The following is a 20,904-nucleotide window of genomic DNA, read 5'->3' as shown; positions in this document are numbered from 1 at the left end:
AGCTCACACCTGCCCTGCGCAGCCACATCTGCATCTAACGAGGTGTGCAGCGGACCTGGGGCGGTGCTCGCCACCAGTGATCTGAACCTGGGGAAACTGAGGCTCACAAAAAGCCAGCAACAGACGGGTGCTCCACGGCTCCGTCGGGGCGCTCCCCTGCTCTGTCTCCCACAGAGGGGGCTGCTTGGTAAGCAAAGATGGGGGAGGGCCGTGGGGGGCAGGGGGTGGAGTGTGGCCTCCAGGGTGCAAGGCTCTCCGACCCAGTGGACGTCCCCAGGCACATGGGCCTCTCGGAGGGCACAGCCCGGGGCACCAGCTGCTGCCTCCCCTGGCTTCAGACCGGGCATTGAGGCTGACGAATTCAGCCAGGCGCTCCCTCTGCCCCGGTGTGGGGTGTGTCCTCAGCCCCACATCGTGACCTGTAGTGAGCCCCGGGCGGCCCGTGGATCTGTCCTCAGCTTGGCTTTGCTGGCCCCTCCTGTGTAGGGGCGGGGTGTGAGTGGCCCCTATCTACCTCACCCTCCTGCCCAGTCAGGGGCTAGGGTGCTTTCACTTTGCCAAATGAGTGGAGGATTTAAAAAGTCAGGGCCGGGCTGGAGGTCGGCAGTGGCGGGGCCCTGTGTGCGGGATGCCGGGCTTTCACCCTCAGCTCTGGAAGGAGAAAACACATCATACTTAGATCTGCTTTTTCAAAGACCTCATCCCCCGCAATCAAAGACCTGATCAATCCTGGGCAACTGAAATGAACAGACCCTTCTCAGAACAGACAGATGCGGAAGCAGGGGGCAGGCCTTTTTCCACAGGGAAGGGCACCAAGCCATGGAGGGATGGCAGGGGTGGCCAAAGAACTGGGGAGTGTGAGTCCCCGCACCAGCTCTACTCAGGGGGCGTGATCCTTATGTGCTGCAAATGTGGACTAACAAGAAATAAAAATGGAAAGAGGCCCAGTAAGAGACAGAAGACCTCGGGGAAAGGGCGCCCCAGGCCCTGGGCCTCTTGGCCCTCCTGTTCTGTGCCGGGTCTGGCGGGTCTGGTGTGGCTTCATCCTGGCCGGCCCTGTCACTCTGCGTGTTGACTGCGAAGGCGGGGCCTGGTGGAGGCGGGGTCTGGCCAAACAGGTGCTGGGGACACCCATGCGCCCTTCTCTACCCACCGTGGCAGCAGCGCCGCGGCTCCCCTGTGGATGCGTAGCCCTGGCTGCAGCATGGCTGGCCTGAGGGTCCTTGTTCCGGGTCCTTTGTCCCAAACTGTTTCCGTAGACTCGGACCTGCTGGCAGCGGAGGGGAGGGGCGGGGCTGTTGGTCCTGGGACCTGCGGGGGACACGAGGGGCTCGGCTGGGACAGAGCAGCCTGGATGCCGGGGCTGGGCACAGTCAGGTTTGCATCGTGGAACTTCGGGAACATGGAGGGGAAGAAGGGCTGCCGGGCCGGGGCAGGCAGCAGCCTGGCCACAGAGGAAGCGAGGTCCCCTGAGAACGGAGGGCAGAGAGGTGGAGGTGCCCCCTCCCGAGTGGGAATCCACGCATCATCAGGCCTAAGAGCAGAGCCACGTAGCTTCACTCCATGGCACAGGCCTGGTGGCCTTGTGTTTGGCCATTTGATGATCATCCGCACCAGTGACTGCTGGAAACACCATTCCTGGAACCCAGGCGGATGAGGGCCCATAGGAGAGAAAATCAATGTGATTAGGGAGCTGTTGATTACCGTGAGGCCTGCCTGCATGTGGCAGGAAACCAGCTCGGGGAGAACTCGGGAGACTGGGTGGGGCTGCCAGGGGTAGGTGGTCCCTGTGCCCCAGGGTGGGGACCGGCAGGGGCTGTCACCAGCCAGGCTCAGGCTGGAGCCGTGGGGCCTGGCTCCCGTTCCCCACTCAGCCTGTGCTGCTGTCTCCTCTGTAAGACAAGATTTGTCCCTTCACCTTTTGTCAAGTCCCTGCGCCTGGCCGACCTGCGCTCGGTGCTGCAGCCGAACTCCGGAGCCAGGTGGGCCATGGTGGGGTCCCAGCTCCACCTCCTGGCTGGGGTCTTTGGGAGTCTCCTCAGCCATCTGAGGCTTGGTAAGTAGGGGTAACAGTTGCCACCAGGCAGGGGTCGTGGACATCAGAAACCCTGTGTCCACTCAGTATTTATTGGGCACCTACTCCATGCACGAACTCAGAGGCCAGTGAGGCTCATGGCTTTCACTGCCCATGAGAAAGGGTTCATAGGGACATCAGACAGGAAGCTCCTGTCCCCACCATGCCCACAGCCCCTGGGGCATGGAAGGCACTGGGCAGCTAGATCTGCACATGACCTTTGCCCCTAGCCCATGCTGTCACTGGGGCAGCACACAGGAACGTTGTATCCTCTGGCTCTGCCCCCCACGGTCCCCAGTCAGACATGAAATTGAGGCTTCAGAATCCTGGGAGCGGTGAGGACAGAGGCTGAGCAGCCTGCAGGGAGCCGTCCAACTGAACTCTGTTCCTGGCAGAGGGAAGTGTAGTCGCCAGGCGACTTGGCCGGCCCACCTGTGGGCCACTAAAACACAAGGGGAGGGTTCACCAAGCCAGGCGCCCTCTGAGGGGGCTGTGCCTGGACCCCGTCTGGCCATGCCCAGGTGTGAGCGCTGCAGACAGGGACAGAGCGAGACCCAACACAGAAGCCAGCAGGCGGGGCCGGGTGCGGGCCCACATCTGGCCTGGTCCCACCCATCAAGCCGACGGCGTGGCACGGGCAAACCCTGGAGGAGGAAGTAGGGGCAGTGCCGGGTGGCAGGGAAGGGAGGACAGGGGCTCTTTGGGGACTGGATGGTAGTGGCCACACAGCTTCACCGGGGACATCCACAGGGCCACGGGATTCTCCAGGCAACAGTGCCAAAAGTGGAAAATTCGCCACCAAAACCTAGCAAATAATAACAAAGCCAAAATCACCTCACAGCTAGAGAGTGGCGGAGCTGGGAAGGGGAACTGAGTCAGGCTGGGCACACTGTTGCCACCCCCAGCATTGTGGTGAGTCGGCTGGAGCCGGGGGCCTCCTGAGGCTGCCGCCCTCCTGGAGGAAGGTGTGCGCTCAGGGCCTGGGCTGGGTGCCCAGCGGGGGCTGGGTCACTGGCACTTGGAACACCCAGGAAGTGGGAGGCGGCACTGCCCACTCTGCAGCACCAGCTCAGGCCTGCAGGGCTGTAGAGCCCCAGGCTTGTGGGGCTCTGTGGGGCTGCCTGTCCCCACCCTCAGACCTGGGGTGTCCCTGGCCAGGTGGCTGCCAGAGCCATTTCTGGGAACCCGGGCAGGGCCCAGACCAGCAGAGCCCGCCCGGGCGTCTGGGCCCTTCACAGGGAGGTGGACCTGGTGCCAGGCTGCGCACCCGGCTCTCAGCTCTGAGTCTGGGAGATGCGGCGCTAGGTGTGGCTGCTGGGCCTGCGGCGGCTGTAGGAGCCCACAGGAAGCGGCCCACATTCAGGGGCACCGGGGAGGCAGGGAGCAGCACACAGCCCTCAGCAACAAGTGGTGTGGATGTGGTGGGATGACGGGACCCCAAGGCCAGGGGGAGGGGAACGCAGGGAGGGGGTGGGGGTGGTCTGCTCTTCCTCAACCATTTTCTCCAGTTCCACCTCCAACTCTGCAAAAAATCAAACAGTAATCATCATCATCATTATCACAAATAATAACGACACCCTGGAGTGGTGGCACACACCTGTGATCCCAGCATTCGGGAGGCTGAGGCAGGAGGATCCAGCCTGGACTATGTAGGAAAACCTTGTCTCAGAGGAACAAGAACAAAAAGACTATTACAGCAGCACGTGAGCAAGCTGTCTTCTGCTAGTGGGTGCTCCCATTGTCCTGGGGCTCTGGGCAGTGGGTCAAGCTGGAGGACCCCACCTTCCGGGCTGAGGGCCTGTAACCCCCCTCTGCCAACCGGACTTGGGCCCCAGGTCAGACACCTGCGTGGACGGGGTCCCTGGAGGACCAGGACCAGGACGGAAGCCAGGGGGCCCCACCCAAATCAGAGCCCACCAGTCCTGCTGTCTTTGAGGAGCCATGGGGTGCTCCCTGTGACGGCCCCTCAGCTCCCCCGCTGCTGAGCTTGGCTGGTGACACACAGAGAAATGAACACTCGGGGGACCCGGCACCCAGGCCGCCGGCCTCAAAGGAGCTGAAGTGGATGCCCACTGGGCAGCACGGTGAGGCCAGGCTTCCCAGAGAAGGGAGTCTGGCCAGACTCGCAGTCTTGGGGGTCTGCCCGACAGCCCACCCTGGGTGCAAGGCCCCTCCCCAGGCCCTTTCAGAGCCCAGCAGGATGTACCCTAAGGGTGCCGCAGAGGAGGGATGCAGAAGGCCTTGGGGCTCCGGGCACTGGCCTTGGACCCAGGGTGCAGCGAGCAGACCCCGGGAAGGCCCTAAAGGGCCCCCAGGAGAGGCCCCCACCGGCCGTGGGCCGGGAGCACGTCTGTGTTTAACCAGGGTGGCGGTTTCCGCCCGAAGCTGTCAGTGGCAGTCTGCAAACATCCTCTGCCGCCTGCCAAGCGCCGGCAGCGCCAGCCGGGCTCGCAGTGCGTCACACAAGCTGCCTGGCCTGGCACCAGGCTCCCGCCGGCCTTCCCAGGGAGCTGGCAGCTCCTTGGGGTGCCTCCCCACAGCGTCCCCATTCTGTCAGGGGCTGCGTTTCCCCAGCTGCCTCTGCAGCCCTGGTCCCCAGACCCGAGGGAAGTGGGGGGCTGGGCGCAGACTGAGGAAGAATGGAGGGGCCTGGGGAGATGGTGAGTTGGGGAGCATGGGGATTCCGGGAGCACCAGCAGCAGAGTCCTGGGATGGGCTGGCTCGGGTCCCTGCCCGGACCCCTGATGGCCGGTCGGGGTCTGTCCTTCCTCGCCCGAGGACACTGGCTCCCTGGGTGGCCCTGCCCGCCCCGTGGAAGGTGTTGCAGTTGGGGACCCGTGCCCTGGGCCTTCCACTGGTGGGAGGCAGAGTCGAGACCACCTTTTTCTGGGCCAGTTCTATTGCCGGATCCCTCAGGGTTGATGCCGCAGTTGCTGGTGCCCAGGACAACCCCGGCTCAGCTTTGGGAAGGGTTGCATGGTCCAAGGTTTATGATCATGCTGCCTCTGACCTCATAATTAAGTGTGTGCTAACCCGTTATCATCAGAGAGTGATCTGGACGATAAAAGTCAACCTGCCTGTGCCGGGGCCGCGGGCAGCCACAAGCATGGGTAGAAGCGAGAGCACCCACCTGCAGCCCAGGGCTCCTCTCCTCTGCTTTCTTTCCCACACCCCAAAGGGGCTTGGGACTCTGAATTTGGGGGCTCCTGCAGAGAAGCAGAGGGGAGAGTGGCGGGCACCTGAGCTCGCCTTCCTGCGGGCCTGGCCTGGCTGCCCGGGCTCAGAGGCTGCTAAGGGTGCAGGGACCCCAACCTGAAGCACGCGGGTGGAGGGAAGACAGCCCTCTCCCAGGCCGCGTCTCTGGGCCTGGTGCCATCTCAGCTCCTCCCACTGGTGCCTCAGTTTCTCCCAAGCCTCCGTCCACCTCGGAGGGGGCAGGCCCTGCTGGACGTAGGGGAGTCAGCAATGCTCAGCTGGCCCAGGAGCTGGGGGCCAGGGCCCCTGGGTTCCTGGGTACCAGCCCGGCTCTCGGGCCAGGGCCGCCTCCCCAGGGCGAAGCTCGCCTCGACCAGCACCGCGTGGCATTGCCTCCTGGGACGTCGCTTTGTGAGCAAGGTCACTGAGGAGCAGCCCCTACCTGTGCCTGGAGGACAGAGGACTGGGGGACGGTGACGCAGCTTTCTCCGGCCCAGGGCCGGGTGAGGCTGGGGCTGCTGGTCACAGATCACCTCGGCTCTCACCTACCCATCCCCCTTGGAGGGGCCCAAACAGGAGGAAGAAGGGGGAAGAGGGATGGAGAGGAACCGCAAAGCAGGGAGGCTCCCTTGGGCTGACTGCCCCGACAGCAGAAGTCAGAAGTCGATGCTGCCCACTTGTGCCCACAGTCTCTGGTCTCACAGGGCCTGGGCTGGGGCTCCACCGTGGCTGGGAAACTGCTGTCCCCGGGTGGCCCATGGTCACCCCACACCCTGCAGACATAATTAACATTCAGTGGGCAAAAGCCACATTTTAAAATTTGAGGCCAAAACATACGTGATGAGATATTCTTTCAAGGGAGGAGCAAACATGGAATCACGAACGCACAAAAGGAATCTGGTCAGACCTGGCCTCAGACGCACCTGCATTAAAAATCACCCTTATGAGCCGAATTTCCTTCCCAGAGCAGTTAAAGACGCTTTGGAAGGCGAGGCAATTAATTCTTAAGTTTATATTACACATGATAACACAATGCGCCATTAGCGAGACGGCGACATTAACCTTAATGTGCTTGGCAGAGGCAGCTGTGGACTCTGGCTGGACGGCTCCCCTGGCCTGGTGCGGCCTGCTCCCTGGCGTCCCCAGTGGGCTCCAAATCCACTGGGGCTGGTGGCCGAGGAGGGCACACACCCCTTGGGACAGGGCCCAAGCCAGCGCTGGGCCAGGCCTTTACAGGGATGGGCTGCGTCGACCTGCTGCACCCGCACGGGCAACAGGGAGAGCTCTGGGCCAGGGGAGTGAATGTGAGTTGGGGTCAGAGTTCACTGTGAACATGGTCAGAGGTCAGAGGTCAGAGACAAGGCTGGGGCCTCTGTCAGCCTGAGTTCTGGGGAACCTGACTGCCCCGGGGGCAGCGCTGGGGCCGGAGGCCAATGGCTCCAGAACTGCTTGTTTCTGGTGGCCACCGGGTCCCCCCACAGCTGGCCCTGGGTGTCTGCTTGTAGAAGCCCCTCAGGATGGGTGCTGGGGACACCCCGTTTCCCAGGGAAGGATGCAGAATTTGGAGGGGTCTGGGTTGCCCGAGGTCACACTGGGCGCGATCCCCACCCCCTCTGCTCCCTGGCGCCTGTCTCCCCCTTGCAGCGATGACTTCTGTCTCCAGCATGGCAACAATCAGTCACCTGATTGATCAATTAATTAACCGTGGGCACAGCTGACTGGCTGCAGGAGCTCAGGAGCCCGAAGCCCCTTTACCCGAGCAGGGAGCTGACTTGGGCTGGGCAGGTGGAGACAGGCCCTTCCGGCCACTGCTGTCCCTCCAGGCCCCTCTGCTCCCACACCACTGCCAGGCACAGCATGGCGTGGGCAACCAGCTCAGGACCCCCGTCTGCCCTGCTCTGCCTCCAGGTGCCCACGAACCTTCCAGCCCCAGGGCGGTTTCAGGACTGTGGGTCAGGCACTGAGGGCTGGAAGTGTGGAGGGCAGAGGGGCAGAGATGACGGCCCCCTGTCTTGCTGGGGCCTCTGCAAACAAGATGCAGATGGATCTGAGGAGTGCACAGCCTCATACCTATAACTTTAAATTAAAAAACCCATTGCTGCTTGCGGGCTCGCAGGCACTTGGCGCCGAAGCCCCATAAAGCTGTGTTATAGAACAAGCCATTATGCTCCGCGTTTACTGTATGTACATTTCTAAGTGCTCAGCAAACGGCAGCTACTTACAGGCAGGGAAGGAGAGCGGCTTCATTTGGGGTAACAAATGATGCTTGATTTGATTTTAAATGCAATGACAGCTGAATTTATTTCTTATTTAATCACTTCCCTGCACCGTGGAGAGTGGAGCCGTATTAAACTCCACTGTGTGGAGCCACTCAGGAACCCAGTGGAGGAGGCGTGAATAGATTATGTTTATAGGGCCCAGCAAGACTGGAGCACAGTGCATATCCAGAATGGGTATTTTTGTCATTTATACAGTGGCTTATATCATTATTTCTTCCTGCTTCCAATTTTTCAGTAATAAAAATATAGGCCATGGGATTCTCTTTGCATTACAGATAAACCATCTTGATTCTTTATTAAATATTTTTATTAATCTGAACTACTACAAAGCGCCTGAGCTGATAAATCGGGCCACAGCCACGTTTTCCCTCAGCTCCACGTGGCGGCTTCCTCAGGGAGCACCCAGCGCCCAGCCCTGGGTGTCGGGGGGCCACACTGAGACTCAGCCTGCAGGAAGTGCTGGTCCCAGCGGTCGGCCAGAGTGTGGGTGCTACAGAGGCCTGGCTGGACCGCGACCCTTCCCAAGGCGGGACACGGGGTGCCAAGACACCCTCTTCCAGAACATTCTCTTTCCGCTCTGCTCACTGCACCCCAGTGCTGCTCATGGCACTGCTGGGCCCCCGTCCAGGGCCGTGGGTGCTGTGGTCCCCTTCCTGGCAGCTGCACCCAGTGCGGCGCCCTCAGATCCCCGACTCACCCACTCCCTGTGGGCCGCTGGAGCCGCCCGGTCTAGCAGGCTCTGGCGTGATGCCCAGCAGCCCCTCCTGGCGAGGTGCGTCCCTGCCTGGGGTCCCAGCGCGACCCCAGCTCCCAAGGGGTCTGAAGGAGCAGGGCTCCCCGGCACCAGGCACATGGCTGATCCCCGGGCTGGGGCTCTGAGGGTGGGAATGGGCTGTGCTGTGGGAGCCAGCTGGGACCCCTGACAGGTCCGTGCTAGGGCCAGTGGCCTCCTCTGACACGTGGTCACCCCACACCTCCCTTCCTGACCCCCAAGTGACAAGGACCCCTGGGCAATTGCTACCCTGGGCCCCACGCCTGACACTCGGTGTCCCCCTCCGAAGACCTGGGTGTCCATACCACCTGCCAGACTTGTCCCCAAGCAGGGGGACACCTAGGAGCACCCCCGGGAGACGCTGGAGGTGGGGTTCTGGAGCAGGCCCTGTGTCCACCCAGGGCAGGCAGTGGACGTGCAGGGGCGGAAGGGGGGCCCCGTGGGGGGTTGTACACCTGCAGCTCCACAGGGCCCTGCACTGGGGAGCGGCTGGGGGATCCTTGCAGACAGCCCTGAGCAGCCGCGTGACTGACTGTGCTGGGCACGGAGCAGCCCTCCTAGGGCAACCTGCCAGCTGTCACAGCTCCCCCTCCACTGCCAGGCTGGGCACAGCCGCCCTCCATGCAGACCACCACTCCTTCCCCTGTGTTGCTGCCTGCAGGCCGGCTGGGCGTCCTCAGGCCTGGGCGGTGACCGTGTGTGCCTGGGGGTGGGCAGTGCCTGAGACGTGGCCATGGCTGCTGGAAGAGCCCTGGTGGAGGAGGGACAGGGACACCCGCTGGCCGGGCACCAAGAACGCTGTGTTCCCGCCACCCCCTCAGTAAGGACGGGATCTAAATGCTGCTCATGTGTCCGGGCCTGGCCGCCAGGGCCGAGCCAGGGATGCCGCCCAGCCATGGGGCCCGGGGCCACCCCGCCCAGCCCCTAGAGGCCCCCAGGGCACAGCCGGCTGCAGTTGGGGCCTGGAGCCCTGCTGCCCCGTGAAGTTGTTTTGGAGGCCAGGGCGGCTGGGGAGAGTGGGGTCTGATTATTGATTCCAGGGACCACCAAGGCAGCCTGTGCCCACCCTGCCCCTGCCTCAGCTTCCCCGCCTCAGTGGTGGGAACGGGGCCACACAAGGCAGCTTCCACAGCCCAGGCCGGAAGCAGAGGCACAGGAGACAGCCCGGCCAGGGCCCTGGAGCCCCCCCCCCCCCACAGCCCACTCCGCCCCAAGCCTGGGGATGCCCCTGCCCCAGCCTCCTCGGGGCCCCGCCTGCCATCCCAGGGCACCCAGGGCAGGGGCAGTGGGGCCCCTCAGGGGTTGACACCCACCTCCCAGCCAGCCCCCCACACCACCCTGCAGACCCTCCGCTCATGACAAGCAGTGCAGACGAGGGCGGCGCTGCCTTGTCCCCGGGGGAACTTTGGGCCAGGAGTGGCAGCCGGGCTCCCAGAGGGCAGAAGGTCCCCAGTTGCTCCTGTTGGAAATGCCACTGCTAGCCCAGCCAGGGCGCTCCCTGGGCTTGTCCCCTCCAGGGGTCCCCGAACCCTGCCTGGGGCTCTACACCCTGGGACTGCCCTCCACAGGGGCCTTGGGTGGGGACAGGCTGCAGCCCTGTGGCCTGGTCCTCCCAGGCAGGGGCCTGGCTCCTCACACTGTGCCCACCGGGCACCCGAGCCCAACTCAACCCCAGTGGCCTGGGAAGCTCACATGTAAGGCTCGTGCTCCAGCAGGGACACGGTGCCCTCGTGCCAAGGTCGGGGTCCGAGAGCCTTGCAGCAGGAGGCTGTGCCAGGGAGGGTGGGCTCTGTGGGTCGGGCCAAGTGGGGTCTCCTCTCCCCTGCAGGGGCAGGCTGTGGGCTGGGGACACCGAGTCACGGGATGTTCCAGGGGCTGCTGCCCTGTGGCTCCAGGTGGGGGTGGCGCTCGAAGCCTGTGTGTGGGGACAGTGCTGGGCCCTCCCGCCCGTCCTGCTGCCCTGGCCCAGGCTCCTCCCCACAGTGGGCAACAGCTGTGTGCGGACTTGCAGGCACCAGCGAGGACCCAGGGCTCTCAGGGGAGCTGAAGATGGAGGCCAAGACAGCCCTGTGCCCAGCAGCCCTCTGCTACCTCTAGCAACCTTACCTTCCCGGGAACGGCAAAGCATTTGGGCACAACTGGGGGGCTCACGGTGCCATGGCCCGACACCCGGGTGTGGGTTTCCAGCCACATCTCAGCTATCCCTGAACACCAGCTGGACATTTCGTGATTCGATTCCTGCTGCACTGGTGTGGTGGGGCATACCTGTGATCTCAGCACCCTGGGAGGCTGAGGCAGGCAGACTGTAAGTTAAAGCCCAGCCCAGGCACCTTAGAGAGTTAGCAAAACCCTGTCTCAAAAAAAGCCTGCAGCGATAGTTCAACAGGAAGGTCCTGGGTTCAACCTCTAGTACTGCAAAAAAAAACAAAAAACAAAACAACAAAAAAACCCGGGATCAGCTCTGATGCTAACTGCTGAGCTGGCTTAGACCCCATGAGATGCCCGAGTCAGGGCCGTGCACCAGGAGTTCTCACAGCTGCTCCTCAGCTGCATGATTTGCTAAATGACTCGCAGCACTCAGAAAGGCACTTTACTCACGGTTATGGGTTCATTACTAGGAAAATGTGATGTTTATACACCATGGAGTACTACTCAGCCATAAAGAAGGGTAAATTCGACTCATTTGCAGGGAAATGGATGCACCTTGAGATCAGTGTTAAGAGAAATAAATCAGCTTAAATAAATCAGCTTAAATATTGTGTGGTTTCTCTCAGGTGAGAAACCCAGAGTAGGAATAAGTTAAAGAGCAAAATAAAAGACAGATAACAGGAAACAGGGACATCGATCTTTTGTAAGAGGCAAGGAGACCACGAGAAGAAGGGAGCAGGAGAAAAGAAGCGGGGCATAAAAAACGCAGACGTGTGGTGCACGTGTCACACCTGCAGAGGAAATTGCTAGTCATGCGCGGGAGCACGGACTGGTGCAGGCAGAAAGGAAAGGGAGACGCAGGCCCAGAGCCGCTGGGCAGTGCGGGGAGGAGCAGCTGCAGCTCTGGCCTCGCCCTGAGGGGGCGCCACGCCAGCGCCTCACCAAACCCAGCTCAGCCTTGGGGTCTCCGAGGATCCCAGAGGCGCCACCCGCCCGGCTGGGTCCCCGCCCCGCTCCCCGCCCTCTGTGACCAGGGTTGCAGACTTTCGGACCCTACAGCTCTTCCGGCCACAAAGTCCAGGACATGGGCTGCGGTGTGCAGAGGGCGGCGTGGTGGACGCTCCTGCCGCGTGTCCTCCGCCACTGTAAAAAGCCTAAGCCTGTGCTTGGAAAATTCCCAGGGGGGAACCAGACAGGGGCCCAGAGCCAGCCCGAGCCCTCCCCAGCCCCAGCGTGCAGAGTTGGGGTCCACACTGCTGCGCCGCCGTGGCCCGGCAGGCCGGAGGGGACAGCAGACCAGCCCCTGTGGGAGGAAACCCTGAGTGACACGCGCTCCCGCCCCACGAGGGGCTGCACATGACCTCTGGAGAGCGTGGGGAACGTGGGCTCCTCGTGGGGTCCCAGCCGACGGCAGCCCCAGGGCGTGCGAGGGCTGCACTCAGACACGGATCAGCTCGGACCCTCGAGGAAAGGAGGCAGTGTCACCTCTTGGTCCTTGCAGGCCACTACCCAGGCTGCCCTGAGGCTCACAGGGGACAGAGCCCAGCCTGGCCGCTCTGAGAATGGGGTCGGGGGCTCTTGCCTGGACTCAGCCCACACAACAAGGTCACTGAAGACAGAAAGATCCAAGAAGAAGTCACAGCCAAGAGCCGCCCGAGGGGACGAGAACGTCATGTGTGTCCCGGGGCAGGGAGAGGACGTCAGGTGAGAACCAAGGAAATCTGAAGAGCATGGACTTAAGCTGACATAAAAACAGCAGCACTGCTCCTGGAGGTGCCAGCGGTGCAGAGTGGCCTGGGTCCCGGGTCCCCCCAGAGCCCAGCCCCTTCCCAGCCGGTGTCAGCTGAAGGACCCAGTGAGTGACGCTGTCCCTGAGGACACCTTAGGGAAGAGACCGGCAGGAACGGGCGGCGTGGGGCAGGCTTCAGAGTGAGAGCGGCCGGAATGGCCACATTTTAACCCGTCGTAATGTGGAAGGTTTTGTTATGAAAACACCAGAAAGCCATTAATGTAAATCATGAAATATTCAGCGAGGAAGCCACTTAGCCACCCGGGTTCCCAGCAGCGGAGCTGGCGCTTCCTGCCTCGGGTGAAAGCCCAGCTCCCAGGCGTCTTCGGGCACCGCCCTGGGTTGCTGCCCCCTCGCCACGGTGACCCCACCAGAGAGCAGGGAAGAGGCGCTGCCGGCACCGTGGCCAGCGCGTCTCCGTGCGTCACTGTGAGCGTGTCCCTGTCGGAGGCATCCACACAGCCCTGCTTCCGGATCCACGGGCAGGTGGCCGCCACGTTGCCCTTTCACTCTCAGGTCCCTCCTGGCCACCGCCGGGGGCCACACGGGCAGGACCTGGGCGCAGACCTGTTTGGTTCCAGGATCTTCCTCTGGGCACACTCCCATTTGCCCATAGCCAACTCCACGCCGAAAAGAAAGCAAAGCAAACAGGAACCCCAGTGGGAATGAGGAGGACATGCCGGCGAAGACAGCCGCTCCTCCAGGCCCAGACAGGGACACGCGGTCCACGGGGATGGGAAGCTGGGGCGGTGCCTCGGTGCAGCGATTCTCCAAACAGCAAACGGAATTACTGTGCAACCCGAAATTCCTCTGCTGGGTCTGCAGCAAATAGGCAAAAGCAGGGACAAGAAGGGGGCCTGGGCCTCATACTCACAGCGGCAGCACTCAGGAGCCACCGGTGGAGGGGATCTGACCCCGGCTACAGCGCGGGTGAGCAGGATGCCCCGAGTGCTGCTGCCCCGCCCCCAGGGGAGAAGGAGGGCTCCAGGGCCCTCAAACCCAGGTGGAGGAAGCAGGTGGTGGCAGGGCAGCCGCCAGGTGGAGGCCCCACTGTCAGATGGGAGCGTGCAGAGCTGTGGGCAGCGGCGAGCCCAGTGCTGTGTAGAGCTCAGCACCACTTACAGGATGAGGAGCGGTGCCAGGGAGTTGGGAGGGTTTGTGTGCACCGAGAGCCGGGCACACGGGTGTCTGCGGCAGCCCTGGCTCACCGGGAGAGGGCTGCCCAGCCTTTGGCCTGGGCACAGGCGACCCTCCTGGGGCCCAGGCGGAGGAGGCAGGGCTGGGGAGCTGGGCAGGCCTGGGCCAGCCTGCCCTGGGCCCTGCGAGCTGGAGAAGGCTGCTGCCTGCGCTGGGCTGCCGGACCTGTCCGTGTTCTCCAGCACTTCCAGGGGCCTGGAGACCCTGCTGGGCTGGGCACGGGGAGGAGGAGCGGGCCAGTCCACTCCGACCCTGGCCTGAGGCCTCCAGGGCTGGCCTTGTCCTGGGGTGGACCTCAGAGAAGCCTGTCGTCCTCCTGTCACAGGGCATGAGGGGCTGTGGCACTCAGTGGGCAGGGACCTGACACTGGGGATGGCTCGTGGGGGCGGGCCTGCCCTCCACACCTCCCAGGGTGCACCCACCTGGCCTGCGGACAGCTCCAGGTGCCTGAGCCCAGCGGGAAGGGCATGGGGCCCTGCCACGCAGATGCCCTGGGATGGGCTGCCTGGTGTGGCCACAGACGTCCTGGCGCCCTGGTTTTCGCCCGCGGCTGCTGATGCCTCAATAGAGGACCTGCTGGGAGCCCTGAGGTGGAGCCGACACCTGGATCCCTGGGGCCCTGCAGGACAGAATGCTGGCTGCCCGCAGGGAGCAAAATCACATTTCTTTACCCACCCCATGTATTACTGTTCTGAAAAGTGAGGTGGGACCTGTCCCTCTCCAACGAAAGCATAAAGTGGACCTGGTGGTGGACGCCTGTAGTCCCAGCACTCTGGGAGGCTGAGACAGGAGAATTGTAAGTTTGAGCCCAGCCTAGGCAACTTAGTGACTTAGTGAGGTCCTGTCTCCAAATAAAAAGGGCGGGGGACGTAGCTCAGTGTGCAGAGGCCCTGGGTTCAATCCCCAGTAACACACACACACACACAGAAGGGAGGAGGGAGGAAGGAGTCAGGAGGCTCCTGTGAGTGACTCAGTGGATCCTGGGAGACCTGTGGTGTTCCCGGGCCGCTGTGGTCTGAGGTCAGCCCAGCACAGAGGTGCCCACCCTGCCGCATGCGCACCCGAGGCAGGTGGGCGGGACCCACAAGGATGAAGCCCACGGAGACTTCAGGCCCCAGTGCCCAGCCGGGAGCTCAAACCTGGGGCGGCGCAGAGGGACCTGCTCGAGGGGGCGGCAGGTGCAAGGGCGACAGGACCCAGGTGGCTGCCACCCGGCCCGGAGCCGTGGGGCCTCTAGCAGGGACTCACTCTGGAGGCGGAGACGCAGAGGCGCCAGTCCCAAGCAGAGGGACGGGGTCCAGGGCGGCCTCACTCGTGTGGGAAGGGCGCCGTGAAATCTTACTTCCGCTTGCATGTGTGTCTGGTGAGCTGCCGTGGCTTATGGGACACTTGGACGCGGCTGTAACTGCCTCAGTGATGGAGACTGCGCTGGGAGGTGCTCCCGGGAAGCTGCCCCACTCCGGGTATCGGCATTTATGTCACATCATGGCAGAGGAGCTGAGCAGCTGGCCAGGGCCTGTCCTTGTCTTCCCAGGGCCGAGGAAGCCCGGCCCTGGCACTGGGTACCCTGGAGTCTGACTGGCCGGCTGCTCCTGGTTTATAGAGAAGGAAATGCAAGTCCAGAGAAACTGACTATCTTGTCCGAGATCACACAGCAAGCCCACAGCAGAGCAGGAGTTGGAGTCGGTGTGTTTGACCTTGGGGCCATACTTCCTGTTCCCTCACCCAGTCACAGATGGCAGGACGGTGAACCTTACTGCGTCAGCTTGATTGGATTAAGAGCTGCCTGGGAGATCAGGAAGGTGCACCTCTGGGTGTCTGGGTGGATCGTAGGTGTGGCCTTGAGTCTATGGCTGGTCCCTGGCCACTTCCTCTCCAGCACAGGTCCCTGCTGTTTCCCAGCTACCATGAACCAAGTATCTTTGCTCGACAGGCCCTCCACCATGATGTTCCTGGCTTAGAGCCAGCCCACCATGGACTGCACCCTGTGATAGCATGAGCTGAGTGCCCTTCTGTAAGTTGTGAGTGTCAGACGCTGTGTCCCAGCCTGACAAGCTGACTAGTATGCCTACCTGCCCCATGGCGTGGATGGCTGCAGAGGTGGAGGGAGGAGGGGACAGCTCATTCCCTGCCCGTTCCCTCCAAGTCAGAACCTCTGCCCTGACCGCTTGTCAGGACTGGCAGCAGGAAGATCTGTCGTCTCGTCCCCAGCGTAGCAGGGACTGGCAGGCCGCATGGTCAGATGCCTAGCTCCTGGCAGACCAGGATGGTCCCTGCCATTTCATGATCTTACAAGCTGGAAAATTATTATTCATGACAGCAAACTTAAAAATGAAATAATAAGTCTGTCCTTTTAAAAAGCAAATTGCGATGGTGGAATATTCATGAGCTGTGACTTCATGGGAGATTATCATTTGGTTAAGTCAGCAGCGGAGGAATTTAGGGAAATGCGCCTGTCAGTCTGAGGAAACGGGTGATTAATACTTTCCTGTTTGCGGGGCCCCTGGATGGGCGCATTTTTAATGTAATAATTAATTAACCTTGGGATTACTCACATTTCACAGGCTCCTGATGCCTTGGCTGTGGGGGTGGGGGTGCAGCCCTTTCCCAGCCCAGTGCCTGGTCCTACTCCAAGACCTCAGAGCCGACGCCCTGGGGACCCGAAAGGGCAAGGTTGAGCCCCAACTTCACAGGAGGCTTAGCTGGGGGTGCGGTAGCCAGGCACAGGGCTCTGTAGCCGTGAACGGCAACCTCTTGGTGAGGGCAGACTTGAGGAGGGTCCCCCAGAACTTGTGTGCCTGAAGCCTGGCCTTTTTGGAAATGGGGTCTTCAGAGACAGTTTGGGAGATCTGCAGGTCCTTGCATGCAGAGAAGGCACGGAGATGGGGACAGGCCATGGCTGAGACCTGCACAGGACAGCAGGAGCCACCAAGGTGGACAGGCCTGCCAGGTGCCCTCGGAGCCAGACAGAGGGGCCCTGACTGCTCACCGCTGGCCGTGCCCTCCTGGATGGGGAAGGAAGCCGAGCCTGTGGAGCAGTGGACCCACTCTCTGGGTTGTGGCCTTCGTCACCTGGTCGGTCACATGGCCCCGGCTCCCAGTAGGGTGGCTCTGGTGTGGCCTGAGGTGCTGGGGCAGCTGGAGCCTCCAGGAGCCACAGTTCGACAGGTCTGGCCTCGGCAGAGAGCAGCACAAGTGCCCAGCTGCCATGCCTGCTCCGTGGGCCCCGTCTCCTCTGCAGAGGGCAGGCCTGGAGCTGCTCTCAGCAGCCGCCCCCTCCCCCTCGCTGAGGTTGTTCCTGCGCCCTCCTGGGGGTGGGACCTGGGGATGCCAGGCCCCGAGGTCCCAGGTGACCCACACGGCACACATGCTCACACGCACTGCACACCACCACCATGCGTGCAGGACGCCCCCATGCACTCATGTGCACGCACACACGGCACCCCAAGCGTGCCCCCTCCAGGCAGGACAACTCGCCTGCGCCCTCTAGTGATATTGTTGAGGCACTGCCACTTCCACTTTTTTACCTTTTTTGGTTTTTTGAGACAGGGTTGAACCTGGAGTGTGCAGCCCAGGCTGGCCTTAGATTCTCAAACCTCCTGCCTCAGCCTCTCCAGTGCTGGGATTATAGGTGTGCACCACAATGCCTAGCAGCTTTCACTTTCCTTTTTTGGTTGTTTTTGTTTTTTGAGACAGGTTCTTGATATGTAGTTCAGGGTGGAGTGGAACTCAGTATGCAGCCCAGGCTGGCCTCCTACTTGCAGTGATCTTCCTGACTCAGCCTCCTGAGTGCTGGGATTACAGCTGGGCACCACCGCACCTTCACTTTCTTGAAGCATTTCCAGCTTGGTGGAGGTCTCTGAGGTCTGAGGTCTTTGGCCCTGGGTGCCACTGGGGTGGCTGCTCACGCCAGGCCCTGGGCCAGAGCGGGCATCTCAGCCTCGCTGACTCCCTCGGGGTCCTGGGCCAGCTGAAGCCTGAGCTGGCAGACCGGGAGGGGACCCCGCACAGCTGGTATCACCGAGCCTGGGGGGTTGGGGTGTGGAGGTGGTGGCAGTGGCCCTGGAGATCGCCCTGCAGTGTGACCCCGGGCCAGCGAGGTCCTCTGGGTCGGGCAGGCACCCAGGAGCCCTGTGCAAATTCCCTTTCGCCGGAAATGGTCAGAGCTGCTTTTGTCTCTGGTCCCTGAGGGCCCCTGGGCCTGGTCTCCACCAGGCTGGGACCCCGGGACCTCCTGGCCACCCCCACAGGCGGAAGTGGCCTGCAGCACACAGTAGGTGCTCAGCGAATGCCCATGGGGGTGAGCCACGGTGCCGTGGGAGTTGTGTGCTACAGAAGTGGAGGCCAAGATGGGGTTTGGGGCGCAAGGTAGGCTTTGGGGAGCAGTACCTGGGCTTGGGGGGCTGGGGAGAGCTTGGGGCCCACGAGCTTGGCCGGGGCATCGGCAGAGCTTGGGGTGGGTGCCCCTTGAAGAGCTGCACACGGCACCCCTTAGCCTCTCCCAGGAGGTGTGAACCCCAAAGGAGCCCCCCAGAGAGGCTGAGCTGCAGGGGCTTGGGCAGCTCCTCCACGTCCACATGGACGCCGAATCCTGGGACGGGACCCAGCAGGGTGCCCAGCCAGCCAACTGGACCCCAGAGCGCCCCTCCTCAGCGAGGCGGTTCCAAGTCTGGGGCCTCAGCACAGCCACGGGCTGGAAGGGACTCGGCCGGTGGTCCCCTTGCCACTTTCTGTCTTTGCCCTGAGTTCCAGGGTGGGGGTGGCCACTGACTGGCTCTTCCCTGGCTGGGAGCCGCCCCCGGGGAGACTGCTTATGCCGGCTCCCAGGCCCCTCGGACTATTTTGCCAACATGCTCAGTGTGCCAAGTGGAGGCAGCCAGGGTGGCCTTCCTGGAGGAGGAGGTCCTGGGCTCTGAAGAATCTGCTGGTTTTGTACCCGGAGCAGGAGCAAGGTCGAGCGGCAGGGCGAGGGCGGGACTGCGCTGTGACTGGGGAGCGGGGGTGCAGCTTCCCGACTTGACCAGCAGGCGGCCTCAAGAAGCTGCGGAGGCGGAGCGCGCCTGGGGGGAGGCTGAGCTAAGAGCCCCGCAAGCTCAGGACCGGCCTGGACGAGCTGGTGGCTTGGCAAAGCCCTGTCCCAACATAAAAAGTAAAATTAAAAAAAAAAAAGAGTTTGGGTGTAGCTCAGTACTAAGGCCGTGGATTCAAACCCCAGCACTGAAAAATAAAAAGATGCCGCTTCAGACTCGGTCAATCACCGACAGACCACGAGGGGAGGAGGAGGAGAAGGTGCCGCTCCCCGCATTCACCTGCACGCTGAAGGCTGACACTGGGACACAGGGGCCTGGGTCCCACGGGTGGGGACGCCCTGTGGGGATGCAGCTGAACCCCTCTACCTGCCGCTGCAGTGTGCTGGCCCCTGGCAGCCCCGAGACGCCCCTCGTCCTGACCTGGGCTGCAGAGGGGACCCGGCTTGGGCAGGGACTTCGTGGGTGTGACAAAGGGTCTCAGGTGAGGCCACTGTAGGTTAGGGTGGCCCTACTAAGGTGACACGGGGAGAGATGATGCGGGAGAGGGAGGCGGGCTGGGCCTGAAGCAGCTTCCAGCCGAGGATGTCTGGAGCGGCCAGCAGTGGAAGAGCCACCGGGACCCCTCCACCACCGCCAGCATCCGGAGGGCACTGGGCCATACCTGGCTTCTCCACGCTTGGCCTCGGAACTGGGAGGTGAGGTGCTTTCCTAGGCCACACCAGGGTGGCTGTGCTGTGCACAGGGGACGAATGCAGCCTCATCCCGGGGCAGCCAGGGATGCTGCAGCCAGCGGGGGTGGCCTCAGAGCCGCCCTCACGGCCTCCATGTACTCACATCCGGCCCAGGCCGGAGCCTCCGCCTGTGCAGCCATGTGGTGTCCAAGGGAGGGGGTGGGGCCACGCTGTCCAGCCCAGGGAGACCGGGAGGTGTGGGCCACACAGAGACCCAGCCCCTGCCGGAAGAAGTTGCTGTCCAGGTGCCTGTGTGCTCAGCCTGGCGGTGTGTCCAACTTCCTCCTCATAGGAGTGGTGTGGCCCTGTCACGGCCCTCTTCACGGGGCCTCTGCTGTCAGTGGTGCTCTCGCTCTTTATCCTCAGCCAGCTCCTCCGGACACTCGGCCCTTCGTCACAGTCCGAGACCCGCACTGAGAGTGCATTCGTGGCCCCATCCTGTCCCAGCACTTTGACTCCGCCCCTAGCTGGGACTGGGGAGGTGTGGAGAGGACACTGCCACAGACGGGGGCTGCTGGGAATGAGCTCAGGCTTTGGGACAACGCGCACATGTTCCTGGGTCCAGCCTGGCCAGGCCAGCAGAGCCTCTGCTAACTCTCAACTCAAGATCCATAATGGAGTCGTTTCAGGACCCCAGTGAGGCCGGTTTGTCTCGTGGTGTCACTGAGGTTGTAGCTGACAGGGCAGCTGGCTTGTGGCCTGCCAGGCCCCTGGGCGCTCTGTGATTTCAGGTTCTTATGTGGGTCCCACTTCGTCCTCAAAGCCTTCACCCTTTCCACGAGGGTCGAAGTCGCAGAACCTTCCCCGCCCTTCCAGTTTTCCTACCGGGCTTCCCACAGGTGTGGGTGGCACCACCATAGCTACAAAGCCCTGTTGACAGCGGTCCACTCTGTTGCCGGCCCAGGCCTTGCTCTCCAAGGGAGCCCTGTACATTCAGCAGCTCCTCGGCCACCTCCACCAGGCTGTGCCTGCACGTCCAGGGGCCCTGTCTCCACCAGCCAGGTCACTCCCCTCCACTGCTCCCACGCTGGGAATGTGCCGCAGCCCCACGCTCCCTGGTGGGGGGTTCCCCAGCGCCCGCTTGCTGCAGGCCCCTCCTCCCTCCCCGCTCCTCCTCCCCAGTCAGAGGCACCCCACCCCTGCTCACCCCAGGTCTCTCCTTGGGGTGCCAAGAGGAAAGGCTGGGGGTGAATGTGTGGCCTCTGGTTGGCCTTTGCTCAGAAAGGTTTCCGAGTGGATGAAATGAACGTGTGCAGACAGTCAGGGCCAGTTCTGACCCAAACAGAACCATTCATTTTAGTTAGTTGTTAAAGAAAAACATGATCCAATAAAGCATGTGAGGAAGACTTTATTCAGGATAAATGACACAAGTACGGGGCTGCAGCAAAGGGGTCTGTGTTGGGAAGAGAGACGGGGGTCACTCTGAACACAGCAGGGCAGGTGGGGATTCATAGCCATCTATGAGGGTTGGTCTGGGGTAAGCGTGGTGGGCGGGGCGACACCGCCTGCAGGTGTTCTGGAGCCGGCAGGAGTCTGGACATCACCTGAGGGTGGTGGAGACTCAGAGCCTTAGAGGTGCTTGCATACCGGCCAAACAGCGTCCTCTGCACACCTGGGCAAGTCCCACGCCACAGAGGAGTCCACTGAGCAAGCCCCTCCCTTCAGGGAGCCGCAGGCTGGGCCTCCCGC

This window comes from Heterocephalus glaber, unplaced genomic scaffold (genome assembly GCF_053883595.1).
Source record: "Heterocephalus glaber isolate CG9 unplaced genomic scaffold, H.glaber_assembly_v1.0 deba00001479, whole genome shotgun sequence".
NCBI classification, from domain to species: Eukaryota; Metazoa; Chordata; class Mammalia; order Rodentia; family Bathyergidae; genus Heterocephalus; species Heterocephalus glaber.
This window is presented reverse-complemented; position numbering follows the sequence as displayed.